This window comes from Helianthus annuus, chromosome 12 (assembly GCF_002127325.2).
Source record: "Helianthus annuus cultivar XRQ/B chromosome 12, HanXRQr2.0-SUNRISE, whole genome shotgun sequence".
Classification (NCBI taxonomy): Eukaryota; Viridiplantae; Streptophyta; class Magnoliopsida; order Asterales; family Asteraceae; genus Helianthus; species Helianthus annuus.
The window spans coordinates 140830186-140845574 of NC_035444.2; positions in this window are offsets into that span (position 1 = coordinate 140830186).

The window sequence follows — 15389 nt, forward strand, 5'->3', positions numbered from 1 at the left end:
TGATCATTCTAGATCGCCGGCACAAAACCTCGGGAGCTGACAATCGCAGCTGCCTTGTTCTTCTTATTACTTCAAATGTCAGGATACAGTGCAGGATATTGACCAAATCGCTACTAAGTGTTACAATGTTTTTCAGAAAGTGAGAGTTGCGAGAGAGGGTGTGAGAGCTCGAGAGTAGTGAGTGTGATGTCCTATTTGATCTGGTTTATCCGTCTATTTATAGCTATGAAATGAAAACAAAATCTCCTACAAATGGGGGATGCCAATGAATATTCCCTAGTTAACGTTGGAGACCAAGTAAAGCAGCCTCAACGTGTTTCTTCGAACAACTTGGACCGAGTCTTCAGGGGAATATGTCTTCATGAACGTTGCAAACTTGAGCTCGTACTCCTGCACATAATCCGTTAGTAATCCTCAGGATACCACATCAGGATGTTACCAATATCTTGAGTCAGCATCCTGAGTATGAATATTTATCATATAATCAAGATATAATTCAAGATACTATCCCGGATATGGGCTCAGAATTTCACCCATAACATGTATGACGGCTGAATATTTTTCGAGATGATGATGTGTTATATCCTCTTTTGAACAAAGCTCGGGCAAACCAAGGAAATCAAGTAGCACCTTGTAATCAAATCGCTAAGTTAATAAATCGACACCTAAATCGGAAGATCGGTTAGAATGAGGTTTCGTAAACCAAATGAGTATTGGAACTCATGTGATATGGTTTAACAAAGCCTACATTCTAAATCGAAATCTATCCTAAGTGCTTACGACCCGTTTACGACTCATTAAGGTAGCTTACGCCACTTTAACGCGTTGTTCGCGCAAATGCGCGTTCGAGACGCCTAACTAGTCCTATGATAAGTATTATATGCCCTAACACATTTAAATATGTTGCATAATCAGTTTAATAAAATCCAATTATGCATGAAAAAGGCATTTTGGTCATTTTCCTAAGGCATATAAACTACCTATCATACAACTAACTAGACTAAGTGACCATAAGGTATAACCTTGGAAGGTTATTCCCTATACAACTATGGTCACAAAATATGCTTGGTCGGATCCTAACGATCGACCAAACGGGTCGGGTTCAAAAGTCAAGACCGCTTGACTTACGACCCTAAACAATCACTAGACTAAAAGTGACGAGTTAAACATTTTAAAACATGTTTAATTAAGTTAGAAAACAGGTTTGATATCAAAACAAAGTGTTTTGATACCCAAAAATAGTTTCGTCACAAAACGCGCAGAAATACGTATTTTGACCGAAACTTTGACTCGTCACTTCGACTAATCGACGTGGTAATCAGTACGTATAGTCACAAGGGACTATAACCATCGTGATTACGCTCACGTTGCAAAGTTCGAACAAACTTTGTGTTGACCATAACCTGGTCAAAGCAGAAAGTCAAACACTGTTTGACTTTCACGCTTGAAAAGCATAAACAAGCATGAAAGAAGCTTACAAAAGGTCCAAGCTAGGAAGAATTGATCCAAAATACTCAGGTATAAAGCCTTAGCTTCAACTTAGAGCAGATTTGATCAATTTGTGCAAGGAATGAGAATGAACAAGATGGGTATTTATAGAAAGTCTTGAGTTTACAAGATCTCTACAAGTGTTTTTGAGCAAATCAAAGCTCAATCTAAGCCATACACTTGTGCCCATAGATTACAATACAAGGGGAACTAAAAAACAAGCTCATTGTATCCAAAACCCATGTGAAAACCGCCTGAAAACAGCTGCTGTGACCAGATTCAATGATTCTAGTCTGGCAGTCGGTCGGGCCCCGCGTAGCTCTATGCCTGGGCCTTCGTGCCCTGCGACCAAAGTTTGGCAGATTGTCAATAATGGTCCCTGCAAGCCTTAAACTTAGATTTTGGTGTTTTTAGTCCCCGTTTACCCCATTTCAAGGCTCTACAATGAAGTTAAAGCATAAGGAACATGAAATATGCTTAAAAACATCTCGGATGTTGGTTCGTTTGGTCTTACCGTCACGTTATTCGGTTAATTACGACGAAAACTCAAACGGACGCGAAATCGATCCAAATTACACGACGAATGGTATTTTTGCATTCCAATCACTAAAATAAAATATTTTAATGATTACAAAAATTTTTTAATGTCCGGATATGTTCAGAACGTAAGATTTGCGCGTAAATGCAAACTTATGCACTTTTTGACGCTTTTAGTACCTATTGATCAAATAAGTTTATTTTCACATACCGAACCCCTCAAAGCCTATTTCTAAGCTATGTAAAGGATATGTATGGTATGTTTAACTTATGAACATGTTCCGGAATATTCATTACTATACGAATCAACATACTTCCGCAGTTTGTCGCAATTAGTCCCTGCGATCGAATAAACTTGTTTTCGACACACCAAACCTTCCAAAACTTATTTCTAAGTTATGTAAAGGTTATTTAAGGTATGTTAAGCCTATGTCACCATTCCGGAGTGTTTGTCGCATTAAACTAATTACGTTTAAGCATCAGTTTGCGTACAACTTTCAAGAAAGCAATTTAAAGCTTGAAATCGAACTAGAATCAAATCGTAAAATCGTCAAACACAAATACACAAATATTAACACCAAAACACATCGTTTTATTGATAATTGATATTTTTTTACATCATACATCGTTTACAGAGCACAGTTGTCACAGTATCCCCTACTTTAGGAAATTTCGTCTCGAAATTTTAACTAGAGGAAACTTGTGAAAAAAAATGTGGATATTTCGCTTTCATTTGGTCCTCATGCTCCCAAGTAAACTCTGGGCCACGTTTGGACTCCCAGTGAACTTTGACTAATCGAATTCGCTTGTTCTTCAATTGTTTAATTTCACGGTCCACTATCTCGACAGGTTTCTCGACAAAGTGCATCGTTTCATCAACTTGAATTTCGTCGAGTGGAATATGAAGACCAGTATCGGCTAACCACTTTCGCAAATTGGACACATGGAATGTTGGGTGAATATTCCCAAGTTCAGGAGGTAGCTCTAGTCGATAGGCAACCTTTCTAATTCTTTCAACAATCTTAAATGGTCCAACATATCGAGGTGCAAGTTTTCTTTTCTTTCCAAATCTCACCACTCCCTTCCAAGGTGACACCTTGAGTAGGACACAGTCTCCGACTTGAAATTGCAAGGGCTTGCGTCACATATCTGCATAACTCTTTTGACGGCTTCTAGCTGTCATAAGATTATCGCGAATTTTCTTGATTTTATCTGTTGTTTCCAGAATTAGCTCAGGTCCAGTAAGCTGAGCTTACAGACAGGTGAACGGCATTTTCGACCATATAGAGCTTCGATCGGTGCCATATTAATGCTAGAATGATAACTGTTATTGTAAGAGAATTCGATCAATGGCAGATGAGAATCCCAATTACCACCAAAGTCTATCACGTATGCTCTAAGCATATCCTCCAATGTTTCTATCGTCCTCTCGGATTGTCCATCTGTTTGGGATGATAAGCGGTGCTTAGATTTAGTTGAGTTCCCATAGCAGATTGCATGGTCTTCCAAAAGTGAGATGAAAATCGAGCATCATGATCAGATATGATATCCAAAGGAACACCATGTCGAGATACAATCTCGTCAACGTAAATCTTGGCAAGTTTATCAGCAGATAGATCCTCGCGAATCGGTATAAAATGAGCTGACTTCGTTAATCGATCAATAACAACCCAAATAGAATCGTGACCTCTAGATGTGTGCGGTAACTTAGTGATGAGATCCATCGCAATGTTCTCCCACTTCCATACCGGTATTTCTAGTTGTACAAGCAAACCAGATGGTCGTTGATGTTCAGCCTTGACTTTGAGACAAGTTAGGCATTTCGATACATACAAGGCAATATCCTTTTTCATACCAGGCCACCAGTACTGAGTACGAAGATCCTTGTACATTTTGTCAGCACTAGGATGGATAGAGTATTGAGACTTATGTGATTCGTCCATCACTAAAGTGCGAAGATCGTCTTGTTTCGGAATCCACAAATGATTCTTGAAATAAAGCAACCCATCGTCTTTTGTTTCGAGTTTGAGCTCAAGTTGACGTGGTAATTCCTTACCCATCAAATTTTGTGTAACACAAGTACATTGAGCTTGAAAAACACGTGATTGGATATCAGATAGAGTGCGAACAAAATTAAGCTTGACTCGTTCCTTTCGACTAAGCGCATCGGCTACAACATTCTCCTTACCAGGATGGTAGCGAATCTCGCAATCGTAATCGTTCAAGAGTTCAACCCAGCGTCGTTGTCTCATGTTCAGCTCCTTCTGATTGAGAATGTGTTGGAGACTTTTGTGGTATGTGAAAACCACACATTTCGTTCCATAAAGATAGTGTCTCCAGATTTTGAGTGCAAAAACCACAGCTCCCAACTCAAGATCATTAGTGGTGTAGTTTTTCTCGTGTACCTTCAGTTGTCTTGACGTATAAGCTATGACTTTGTCTCGTTGCATGAGAACACAACCAAGGCCTACATTTGACGTGTCACAATAGACAACAAAATCATTATTTCCATCGGGCAGATATAAAACAGGAGCATCACATAGTTTTCGTTTCAAAGTTTGGAAAGCTTCTTCTTGTTTGGGTCCCCACTCAAAAGGCTTATTCTTTTGAGTCAAAGCAGTGAGAGGAACCGTGATCTTTGAGAAGTTTGAAATAAATCATCGATAATAACCAGCAAGACCAAGAAAAGAACGAACTTCTGTAGGTGTAGTAGGTGTTTTCCAATCCTTAATAGCAGCTATTTTGGAAGGATCCACATGAATACCCTACTCGTTAACAATATGACACAAAAACTGAACTTCCTTAAGCCAGAATTCACACTTGGAGAATTTAGCAAAAAGTTGTTCCTTCTTCAGGAGTTCCAGTGTCAGACGAAGGTGTTGTTCGTGATTGGCTCGAGACTTCGAATAAATGAGAATGTCGTCAATGAATACAATGATGAACTTGTCTAAATAAGGTTTACAAACCCTATTCATTAAGTCCATGAAAATAGCTGGGGCATTCGTCAAACCAAAAAGCATGACAGTGAACTCGTAGTGACCATATCTCATGCGGAATGCAGTCTTGGGAATATCTTCTTCAAGTACACGAAGCTGATGATACCCAGAACGCAGATCGATCTTGGAAAAACATGTAGCACCTTGCAGCTGATCAAAGAGATCATCAATTCGTGGTAGGGGATATCGATTCTTGATGGTAAGCTTGTTAAGCTCATGATAATCGATACACATTCTGAAAGATCCATCTTCCTTTATTCATAAACAGGACTGGAGCGCCCCAAGGTGAATAACTCGGTCGGATGAATCCTTTATCAGATAACTCTTGAAGCTGTTTCGATAGTTCTTGCATCTCAGAAGGTGCAAGACGATAAGGTGCTTTAGCAATCGGGTTCGCATTAGGCACAAGATCAATATGAAACTCGACTTGATGAACTGGAGGCAAACCAGGCAGTTCATCAGGAAACACCTCTGGATAATCTCGAACAATCGGAATATCTTGAATACACTTGCTCTTACCTTTCTCCTCTGTGACATGTGCCAGATAAGCCACATATCCTTTTCGTAAATAACTTTGGGCTTTTGTACACGACATGAGTTTCAATCCACCAGATGGTTTCTCGCCACGAACCTCTAAAACTTCACCAGACGAAAAAGGAATATGAACAATCTTATCGAAACAAACCACCTCAGCATGAAACTTAGTTAACCAATCCAATCCTACGATAATATCGAAACTCCCAAGTTGCATCGGTGTGAGGTCAATAGGAAAAAGATGGTTATCGAGGTTCAATTGACAATTGCGAATAACAGAATTGAGTATAAGAGGTTTACCAATAGCTACTTCAACAGATAAGGGTTTCCTCAGTTTAGTTCTAGGTATCGCAAGCAAAGGCTCAAATGATAACGATACAAAACTTCTATCGGCAGCAGAATCGAAAAGAACAGATGCAGGTTGATGGTTAACAAGGAACGTACCATTAACAACCTCATTGTCAGCCCGTGCCTCGTTAGCGTTCAAATTGTATGCTCGTCCACAAGCGGGATTCACATTGGCATTGGCATTCAGATTTGCCAGTTTCAGGAAATTGTTGCGGAAATGACCCATCTCTCCGCAATTATAACATGAACCAGGTGGGAATCTAGCGGCGTTTCCCTGAACTGGAGTTTGTGCTGGATTCTGAGCAGCTTGATTCTGACCCAAACGACAAATGTTGGCTCTATGCCCAAGTTTACCACAAGTGGTACATTGTTTACAAGCTTGTTGGGTAGCATGATGACCGTTGCACCGATTGCAATGAGGTGCAGCACCAGCATACGATTTCTTGGCAAGTGGCTGTGCTGGTGGGTTCTGAGCGTTTTGTGCAGTAACAACAAAATTTTGGGAAGCCTTGCACTTCCTCGACCTCCTTGACGACTCGCCCTTTTTCTTACCCTTCCCCTTTTCTTGAGTGGCATCAGTTGACTGTTCCTTATCACCCTTGGGGGTCAGTTTACCTTTTCTAACTTGAGACTCAGTCAGAGTTGCAACCAATTCAATAGCCTGATGCACAGTGGTTGGGTTACTACCAGTTACAATGTCTTGCACAGAATCGGGCAGACCATCGATATACCTCTCAATCGCTTTCTCCAACGGGGTAACCATAGTAGGACACAATAAACTCAGCTCCTCATAACGATCCGTATACGCACGGTGTTCTCCCCCATCTTGTTTTAGATCGTCAAACTCTCGTTCCAAAGCCCTTATCTCGTGACGGGGACAAAATTCTTTCATCATGAGAGCCCGAAGCTCTTCCCAAGTTTGTGCCATTGCCACATCGGCACCCCTATCTCGCATCACACCGTTCCACCACGTTAGAGCACGCTTCTCAAAGACACTAGATGCAAACTCAATCTTTCGCTCATTCGGACACTGAACATGTCTAAATGTGCTCTCCAGACTCTCGAACCATTATAGGAGTGCAGTTGCTCCTTGACACCCAGAAAACTTTAGTGGTTTAGCCAAATTAAACGTTTTGAAACTACACTGAGCATTGTTGTTGTTATTGTTCGCTTGATTAATCTGAGTAATTAGGTTTGGAATCACAGCAGCGATCTGCTGAGTGATAATAGCTGCGAGTTCAGCGTTAGTTTGAGGTTGTGCATCTCGTCGAGGAGGCGTATTCTAAAAAGAACAAGGAAACATGAGAAACGAGTGAGATCGACAATTGGATAAACAAAAGAGGTATTGAAAACATCGACAAAACATAAGGAATGCGATCATTTGTTCGTTACCTCGAACAAACAAACGACACACAGTGACTAATCAAAGTAAATGGGTCAAAATAATGTATCGCGAAGACCTGCTTTCGCCTATAAGTGGACACTCATCCCAAGAGTTCCCAGGTAAGAGTGACTAGTCCGATGATGTGGATTTGTATGAACACTCTAGCCTTAGACAGAAAACTCAGGATACAGGCACCCACCCTTCCAGATTGCACATGTTCACATTATAAGACCCAAACTTTGACGAGATTTTGAAAACTTTGAAGTTTCAAAACCTTATAATAAATCATCTACGAAGAGATGACTGGTTTTCAAATCGGATTTGTTATTGTGTTCTCGTTGTGGTTATCACCTAAAGATAGGTGACGGTATTGTTTTAAAAATCTAAACGCAAGAAACTCGCGTTAGGGTCCTAGAAAAGTTATAATCTAGGTAAAAGCCTTACTAATAACCTAATTACCTATAACCATGTGCTCTGATACCAACTCTTCTGTCACACCTCGACCGCGTAAAACAACGAAACCGCAGCGGAAACGTCGGGGAGTGGAGCGACAGAATTATTGTTTCACAACCATGGATTCAAAAGTTTCGTTTTATTGAAATACTGAAATATTTACATTGTCTTAAAGTTAAAACAAACAAGTTCACATATCGACTATCATCGTTATTAAGTCACTAAGGCCTTGTCCAATCCTAAGTGAGCATGCATTCTAGTCGCAATCAACATCATTCAACACCACCTGAAACATATGCGAAAATAAAGTCAGCAAAGAAATGTCGGCGAGCACATAGGTTTTGTGAGAGTATCAGATTCATGGCTCGTATACATGTTGTAATAACTCGTACAAAAACATGAGTCGATAATTGAAAATCTTGTTTGGTAAAACATTTGTATTGTAAAATGAATAACCAACTCGAAACAGATTGGTTATAGTTTATAAAACCTCGATGCCATAAATCTTAACCCAAAACACTTGTTTAAGTAAACCCAATCGTAAATCGTTCTCGTAATAAAACTCGTATGGTTTATATCGTTTAGTAAACATCGTTGTGTATCGTTTGAAAATCGTTCATCCAAGTGAACTAAATAACGCTACAGATTGTAATATGATAAAAGCACTTATATATAAGAAGTACCAGGGCGTATCTACCATGCTTTTATCTTATTAAACCCGTCCCGTTATCTAATCACATGCCAAAAACCAATCGTTCGTTCAATTCGTTTAACTTGTTCAACTCGTTCAACTCGTTCAAATCGTTCAAATCGTTCAATTGTTTCAATCGTTCAATCGTTCAAAATCGTTCTCCTTTTAACTGTGAAAACTACTTTTGGTCGTCTCGCTTATAACATTCAAACCTTCGCAACTCGTCCATCGTTTAACTCATATTAACAAACCACCAAAGGGTAAGTTAACAATCATCAGGTTCAGTCGTTACCCACATAACCCCATACATAACCATGGGTGCAGTCCGATAACGGGATTTGTCAGATCCTATGGTACCATAACCTAATACTGGTCGGCTTGATCAAGGTTAATGAATGTCATTCGTTATGTAAATACGTTCCAACAAGTTCGTTCACATTATCGAAATCGTTCTTGTTTAATATAAACCATAGTATTCATTTTAGGAAACTCGAAATCATCGTTGAAAGCATCGAAATCGTTTAACACATATGAATCACCCCAAACAATCGAAAACAGTAAAATATGGGAACTATGTACTCACTTTGAATTGCAAGGTATCCTTGATCTAAAGAACTTAACAAAGCTCGGGCAAACCAGGGAAATCAAGTAGCACCTAGTAATCGAATCGCTAAGTTAATAAATCGACACCTAAATCGGAAGATCGGGTAGAATGAGGTTTTGTAAACAAAATGAGAATTGGAACTCATGTTATATGGTTTAACAAAGCCCACATTCCAAATCGGAACCTATCCTAAGTGCTTACGACCCGTTTACGACTCATTAAGGTAGCTTACGCCACTTTAACGCGTCGTTCGCGCAAATGCGTGTTCGACATGCCTAACTAGTCCTATGACAAGTATTATATGCCCTAACACGTTGAAATATGTTGCATAATCAGTTTAAGTGACAACAGTTAAGTTACATAAGCTTAAAATCCAATTATGCATGAAAAGGGCATTTTGGTCATTTTTCTAAGGCATATAAACTATCTATCATACAACTAATTAAAATAAGTGACCATAAGGTATAACCTCGGAAGGTTATTCCCTATACAACTGTGGTCACAAAATATGCTTGGTCGGATCCTAACGATCGACCAAATGGGTCGGGTTCGAAAGTCTAAGCGGTTGTCAAGACCGCTTGACTTACGACCCAAAACAAGAACTAGACTAAAAGTGACGTGTTAAACATGTTAAAACATGTTTAATTAAGTTAGAAACAGGTTTGATATCAAAACAAAGTGTTTTGATACCCAAAAATAGTTTCGTCGCAAAATGCGCATAAACACGTATTTTGACCGAAACTTTGACTCGTCACTTCGACTAATCGACGTGGTAATCAGTAGGTATAGTCACAAGGGACTATAACTATCATGATTACGCTCACGTTGCAAAGTTCGAACGAACTTTGTGTTGACCATAACCTGGTCAAAGCAGAAAGTCAAACACTGTTTGACTTTCATGCTTGAAAAGCATAAACAAGCATGAAAGATGTAACACCCCCAAATTACCACCTGCGGGAACTCCGCGAGGCGTGTTACGCATCAGAGTCTGAGCCACCAATCACATTGAACCAATGATAATTATTTAAATAAACATGTCGTTAATTACCAATAGAAAATGTCAAACATAATATTAATTCCCAAAGAGTGGTATAGCGGAAGCATGTAATAAATCGTTTAGCAATTGTTTCATAATAATACTCAAAACCAATGTATCAAATATAAGTAATCCAATAGCCTCGATCCATGACCACTCCAGCACTCCGAGATAGCAAGTCCATGTCTTGTATTCTAACGACCTGCAAGCATGCAGACAAGTGTGTCAGATGACGCTGGTGAGTTCAAAGTTTAGTTAACGTGTTTTGTTACCGGGTATATGTTAAGTCAGTTCAACATTATGATTTGATGCGGTTCATAACTTGTTGAGATACCCTAGGGAGTGTGCCCATATGTATCCGGGAAGTGTGTCCCTCAATAACCTGGAGTGTGTCCAGCCCCCAATGCCCCTAACCAAGCATTGGTAATGATCGATCCCATGTACAATAACCAAGACCCAATTACATTGTTTACCCAAGATTCCCTTTCCAAACGTTTACTAGTTGTCCCAAACCACCGGGACGCATGCTTGAGGAATGCAGTGAACTCACCTTGGTTTGCTCGGTAAGATTAACTACTCGCTCACACTTAATCAGTCAAGTCCTAATTATTCACATGTATTTGATCAGTTGATATTCATGAAGTTGGCACGTATGTGTAATCACAAAGGACAATGCATCGATAATCACCAAGTAGCACATTGTACACATTCAAGCTCATATAAGTCATGTGTATCACTTAACAACAGTTAAATATCTCAGTTAACTTCTAACAGAGTTAAGTCAGATTACTGTGCAAATTATTCAAGTCGGCGAAACACAGATTGACGAAACATACCCTGTTTCGTCAACCACCCTTTGGCGAAACTGATTCTGTCTCGTCGACTTCCCTTGGCGAAACACCCTCTCTGTTTCGTCAACTACCCCTTGGCGAAACAAGATTCTGTTTCGTCAATATTTCTGTTTCGTCAAACAAGTCAGTTACGTCGACATCAGTTACGTCAATTAGTAATTACGTCAATCATGCCGATCAGTTACAGTATCAACCCAGAAACCCTAATCATCTTCAGCCGTTACACATCAATATCATACGATCACACTATCATCATCAATCACATATCATTACGCAGTCATTATCATTCACAAAGAACATCGTTAATCTAAACAAAGCGTATCATCATAACCAATCATCCAGCATGAACCCTAGGTCACGAGATAGTCATGTGTAGCCTAGATCGAGACATACGGATTCGGTAACCATGTTTCTTTTAATCACGATATCACCGATAATATACCACATCAACATCAACATCAACCAACGCATTCAAGGATCTCATCATATATATTTCAACATCATAATTCTGATTTCATATAGTTAACTGACCCTAATTCAAACACATAAGACCTCAATTAAAGATATGCATACAGTAGAGTTTACACTAACCGATTCAAGATGAACAAATAAGGATTCAATAGGGAAGATGATGATGAAGGATGGATGTTGCCGTCACACAGTGGATAGAGCTCCTAGGGTTTTTCTTATTTGCCAAAAAGTATACAACTGAAGTCTGTTCACGTTAATATGTACAATTTACCGTACTGGGCCCGAACTGGGCCTTGACGAAACTGGGCCGGCGAAACACATCCTGTTTCGTCGAGCTATGGCTGACGAATCACACTCCTGTTTCGTCGAAGAGTGTTTGGCAAAACAAGCTTTTGTTTCGTCGAGTATGTTATGACTATGCAATTCTGTTTAGTCAGGTTGTGAAGGTTATACAATACTTAACTAGTTCCAGTGTGTACTAACAGGTTCACATAATATTATTAACACATAAACATGCAGTACTCACGATACATTACATCATATCACAATGTGTACATTACAAGTCAATAAGTCAAACAACTAATCAGTCAAAGTCAACATGCATTTAATGCGAAAGTGAAGGTCGAAAACTCGAGTTGTCACATCATCCCCAACTTGAAAGAAATTTCGTCCCGGAATTTGATAAGCCATCCGCAACACGATGCGATGCTAATCAGGTTGCGATGCTAATCAGGATGACTGTGCATTTTCCGCGGGTGTCACATCATCCCCAACTTGAATGGGAATTTCGTCCCGAAATTCACTAGTTACATGAGATCTAGCATTGCTAGGCTTGGTCTTGTCTTTGGGAAACAAATGTGGATACTTACGTTCCATCTGGTCCTCGCGTTCCCACGTGAACTCCGGACCACGTCTTGAGTTCCAACGAACTCTCACAATGGGTATACGGCTGTGCTTACGAACTTTAACTTCCCGATCCATAATCTCAATTGGTTCTTCGACAAACTGCAACTTGTCATCTATTTTCAGCTCTTGAAATGGTACAACTAGTGTTTCGTCAGCCAAACACTTCTTTAATTGCGACACGTGAAACACATCGTGAACATTACCCAACTCAGCAGGTAATTCCAACCTGTAGGCCACCTTTCCAATTCGTTCCAAAATTTTGAACGGTCCTACGTAACGAGGGTTTAGTTTGCCGCGTTTCCCAAAACGCACCACACCCTTCCAGGGTGAGACCTTTAACATAACGCGATCATTAACTTCAAATTCCAGAGGTTTACTACGCTTGTCAGCGTAGCTTTTCTGACGGTCGCGAGCTGCGGCCATACGGTTTCGGATCTGCACAATGTTTTCTGATGTCTCAAGCACAAGTTCAGGGCCTGTGATCTGACTGTCACCCACCTCAAGCCAACAGAGAGGTGAACGGCATTTTCGTCCGTATAGTGCTTCGAACGGAGCTGCCTTAATACTTGTATGGTAACTGTTGTTGTAGGAGAATTCTATCAACGGTAAGTGCTTCTCCCATCCTTTCCCAAAGTCGAGTACGCATGCCCGCAGCATGTCTTCAAGTGTCTGGATGGTGCGCTCGCTTTGACCATCCGTCTGCGGGTGGTAAGCGGTACTCATGTCGAGTCGTGAACCGAACGACTTATGCATGGCTTGCCACAGATCAGACGTGAAACGTGGATCCCGATCTGAGATGATAGAAGTTGGTACCCCATGTCTAGAGACGACTTCTTTAAGATAAACCGCTGCTAGCTGCGAAAACTTGTCTGTTTCCTTGATTGCCAGGAAATGTGCTGACTTCGTGAGGCGATCAACAATCACCCAAATGGTATCGTTACCAGCCTGAGTTCTTGGTAGTCCTGTCACGAAATCCATGGCGATCTGTTCCCACTTCCATGTGGGTATCTCCGGTTGCTGCAGTAGACCCGAGGGCTTTTGATGTTCCGCTTTGACTTTCGCACAAGTCAGACATTTGCTGACATAAGCTGCTATATGAGCTTTCATGCTAGGCCACCAGTATGTAGTTTTCAAGTCGTGGTACATCTTATCTGATCCAGGATGTACGGAGTAACGTGATTTATGTGCCTCATCCATTACAAGTTCTCGTAAGTCACCATAGAGTGGAACCCAGATGTGTCCAGTTACGTAGTAAGCACCGTCTCCCTTTTTCTCTAGTCGTTGCCTTGAGCCGCGTAAAGCTTCAGCTCGAACGTTCTCTGGTTTCAACGCTTCTAACTGAGCGTTTCGTATCTGGGAAGGAAGATTGGATTGGATCGTGAGTTGCAATGCTCGTACACGCCTAGGTGCATTAATCTTTCTGCCGAGGGCGTCAGCTACGACGTTCGCCTGCCCGGATGATACTTGATGGCACATTCATAATCATTCAATAATTCAACCCATCGCCGTTGCCGCATGTTCAATTCTTTCTGGTCGAAGATATGCTGAAGACTCCTATGGTCGGTGTAGATGGTGCATTTGGTACCGTACAGATAGTGCCTCCAGATCTTCAACGCAAATACCACCGCTCCTAACTCCAAGTCGTGTGTTGTGTAGTTTTTCTCGTGAATCTTCAACTGTCGCGAGGCATAGGCTATCACCTTCTCGCGTTGCATTAACACACAGCCGAGACCTTGAATCGATGCATCACAGTAGACCACAAAATCTTCGGTACCCTCTGGTAAAGACAAGATTGGTGCACTACAAAGTTTCTGTTTTAACAACTGGAAAGCCTCTTCCTGCTTCGTTCCCCAAGAGTACACCGTGTTCTTCTGTGTCAGCGAAGTGAGAGGTTGCGCGATTTTCGAGAAATCTCTAATAAACCTTCGATAGTATCCAGCGAGACCAAGAAATTGGCGCACCTCAGAAGGAGTCTTTGGTGCCGCCCAATTCTTAACTGCATCTACTTTTGCAGGATCTACATGTATCCCTTTTTCGTTAACGACGTGGCCAAGGAAATGCACTTCTCGAATCCAAAAATCGCACTTAGAAAACTTCGCATACAGCTGTTCCCTTCTCAAAAGTTCCAGGATGAGACGTAGGTGACGCTCGTGATCCTCCTTGTTCTTTGAATAAACCAAGATGTCGTCGATAAACACTATAACAAACTCGTCAAGATATGGCTTACATACGCGGTTCATGAGATCCATGAAAACCGCTGGTGCATTTGTCAATCCAAACGGCATAACCAAAAACTCGTAGTGTCCGTAGCGCGTTCGAAAAGCAGTCTTGGGAACATCTTCCTCTCTAATTCGCACCTGATGATAACCCGATCTTAAGTCGATCTTCGAGTAGAAACTTGACCCTTGTAGCTGGTCAAACAAGTCGTCGATGCGTGGCAATGGATAACGGTTCTTAATGGTTACTTTGTTGAGCTCTCGATAATCGATACACATACGGAATGATCCGTCTTTCTTCTTTACAAACAGAACTGGAGCTCCCCAAGGCGAAGAACTGGGTCGTATGAAACCTCTATCCAATAATTCCTGCAGCTGATTAGACAGTTCCTGTAGCTCCCCAGGTGCTAACCGGTATGGAGCTCGAGCAATTGGGGCCGCTCCTGGCGCCAGATCGACCTGAAATTCTACTTGACGGTGAGGAGGTAGCCCTGGTAACTCCTCTGGGAACACATCAGCGAAATCCCGTACCACTGGCAGATCCTCGATCATTCTTTCCTCGGACTGAGCGTTAGTAACTAAAGCTAACATTGCAGGATACCCCTTTTGTAGATACTTCTGCGCATGCATAGCCGAGATAATACCAACCATCGTCCCACTACGATGCCCTTGAACCGATAATGACTCCCCATTGGGGAGAGGAATACGCACAACCTTCTCTTTACACAAAATTTCCGCTTGGTGCTTAGACAGCCAATCCATGCCTACCACTATATCGAAACTACCGAGCGTAACGGGAAGGAGATCAATATCAAACACTTGACCCACGAGATCTAGTTTGCACCCGAAAAGGACATTCGAGGCTTCTATCGTC